This window comes from Frankliniella occidentalis, unplaced genomic scaffold, assembly GCF_000697945.3.
Source record: "Frankliniella occidentalis isolate FOCC.00 unplaced genomic scaffold, Focc_3.1 Scaffold273, whole genome shotgun sequence".
In the NCBI taxonomy this organism is placed as follows: Eukaryota; Metazoa; Arthropoda; class Insecta; order Thysanoptera; family Thripidae; genus Frankliniella; species Frankliniella occidentalis.
In genome coordinates this window covers 80,146-82,490 of record NW_026267399.1, presented here as the reverse complement: position 1 = coordinate 82,490, position 2,345 = coordinate 80,146, and the positions used below count along the sequence as shown (strand labels likewise).

Here is a 2,345-nt window from a genome sequence, read left to right as displayed (position 1 = left end):
GTGAAAATTTCTTGTCGCACAAAGAACATCCGAATGGCTGGTCCCCCGTGTGCGTGCGGAGATGTTCACGCAGTACATCTACTCGTGAAAATTTCTTGTCGCACAAAGAACATGCGAATGGCTTCTCCCCCGTGTGCGTGCGGAGATGACGGCGCAGAAAAGATCCGTAAGAAAATTTCCTGTCGCAGAGAGTACACCCCAGCGTTTCTCGTGTGTCCATCTTGGTGTTAGTGGTTCAGCGCGGACTCGCTTCGGCCAAAGCCTTGCACGATCTAAAAATAATAGAAAACAATTAGTAACAATTTTTCTAATAATATCTACTATCCGCACCTCCGTCAGTTGTTTTGCTGTTGTGAACGACACCACTATAGAGCACACGCACTTATACCCAGTAAAATGAGAAGTAGTAGCGGACATCGTACGGTTACATCAGGGACAACTACAATACGGTTATAAGAAATTAACTATCATAAAGTGGCCAGAACCACATTTTTGTTCTTAACCATTTTAACGTAACCTCAACCATTACATTATATGGTTGATGGTTGCTACAACTTTCTATGTTTCTGGGTGAAGCCCCACCCATTCAAGCACGCCGCACCATCTCGTGCGGATGTGTGCTGCACTGGTTCTGGGGCGACGGTCTAGAAATGCGTTTTGAAAAGTCCTTATCACTTCAAGATATTCGCCAGATTGCATAATTTTGGGTCCCTCAGAGGCTTTTGTGGAGTATTCTACTTTCTGTTACTCTAGGGTCTCGATTTGGGGGTCGGGATTGAAAAATTACGAACCTATTGATCGTAAGCAATTGACAGTGTGTACTACACGGTGCGGAACATCTCGGAAAATGGTGTAGCGTGAAATTCAGGTTCGGTCTCACATGTTTCACCGCTATAAGTTGAAAGATCTCTAGTAACTTTTTTTCAAGCCCTTCATAAGGTCAAAAAATTATGGGGAAGTAAGTACGCCATCTAATCTTGCAAAACGCATGATTTTAAAACAACATTTTGAGTTTTGAGCTAAATAGTTCCGAAACGCCCATTCTGCGGCGGGAGTCCAAGTCCTGAGATCATTTTATGTCCCAGTATACCCCAATCGCTTCCTATGAAGACCACTCGTAAGGAACAATGAGTGAAGGCTTTTCATTACGTACTGAAGGAGTTCGCGCAATAATTACTACAAACGGAACGGCACTGTGGTGCAGAACACACGGTTAAGCCAACTTCTGATCTTTTGAGAAAAAAGGGGAAAGTTTGAGGAACTCCTATATTTAAGGAAAAACTCCTCATACTTTCAGATCTTTCCCAACATATAAAGTAATGAACTTCCCACATTTTTTAAGGGGACCTCCTTAAAATCTGAGGATCGAGTGTATCTTTAAATACGGAAGTTCCTCAAAGTCTTCCCTTTTATCCTCCAACAGCAGACATTGTTTATTACCGTACATGGGCTGGGCATAGGTAAAAATTTCGCAAGCAGCTAAATCCTTGGCCGCAGTTTTTGCGCCAGTGCAGCGATGCCCCGCTAGTTTGATACGCGCGCCACCTGGCCACCCGCGATCATTCTCTCATGACGCTTTCATGGCCGCCCGGGCACCAGGCGAGACGGTAAAAGCGCGTCGTGTTGCAGCGACCGGGCTGCACTCCACCAAAGGCACAGCGAGCAAAGAGGGGGCACGAGCCAGCGAGGGTGAAACACACACACACACTCACACACACTTCCCAACCCTCTCCTAGTCCACCTCTCTCTCTCTCATAGTCCATCTCTGTCGACCCGCACTGCTCTGCCGCTCTGCGATTGGCTGGCGCCTGCTTGCTGCCGTGTCTCCCACCGCCCCTGTCAATTATAATCCTAGCGGACGCTGCTGCTACTGCTGCTGGGGGAAAGAGGAAGAGCGGCAGCATCGCGCACAGATGGAAAAAGTTTTGCTTTTCGACTTTGTCATACACTTGTTGGCGATACGTTGCGCGCGCGCGCGGCGGCGGCGGCGGCGGCGGCGGCGGCGCGCAGCAGCCAGCCAGAGATTGTCCGAAACTTTTCTCACTTTGCCGGCGCGCGCGCGCCGTGTCCGGACCCGCCGCCGCCCCTTTCCTCCCCGACGCGCCGACGACACCCGGTGCGCGCCGCTGACTGATTCCGCCCCACCTTCCCCCCACCCTCTCGCCAGCGTCACGTCACCACGGCGGCGGCCTCGCTCGCCGATACAAGAGAGGCCTCTATTCGGCGCTAACGAGGTAATGATCCGCCGAAACCACCCAGCGACCCGCTCCGTGCGCATTCACAGCGCGGCGTGACGTCGAGTGGCGGGCACGCTGAGTATCATCCCCTCCCCTGCCCCCCCTCCC

The 2,345-nt window shown here is 50.9% G+C and overlaps 1 protein-coding gene and 1 long non-coding RNA gene across 5 annotated transcripts in view; one reads left to right on the top strand and one right to left on the bottom strand.

The window, feature by feature from the left end:
• LOC113201706 (regulating synaptic membrane exocytosis protein 1) overlaps positions 1 to 2,345 on the top strand; it is an 88,266-nt gene that overhangs the window by 28,985 nt on the left and 56,936 nt on the right. The gene's annotated exons all lie outside the window — the stretch shown is intronic.
• Positions 1 to 2,345, bottom strand: part of LOC113209755 (uncharacterized) — a 37,319-nt gene continuing 34,974 nt past the window's right edge. The window contains exon 2 of the long non-coding RNA XR_008011872.1: positions 1 to 272. This is a non-coding gene — a long non-coding RNA (uncharacterized LOC113209755). The remainder of the gene's footprint in view (positions 273 to 2,345) is intronic.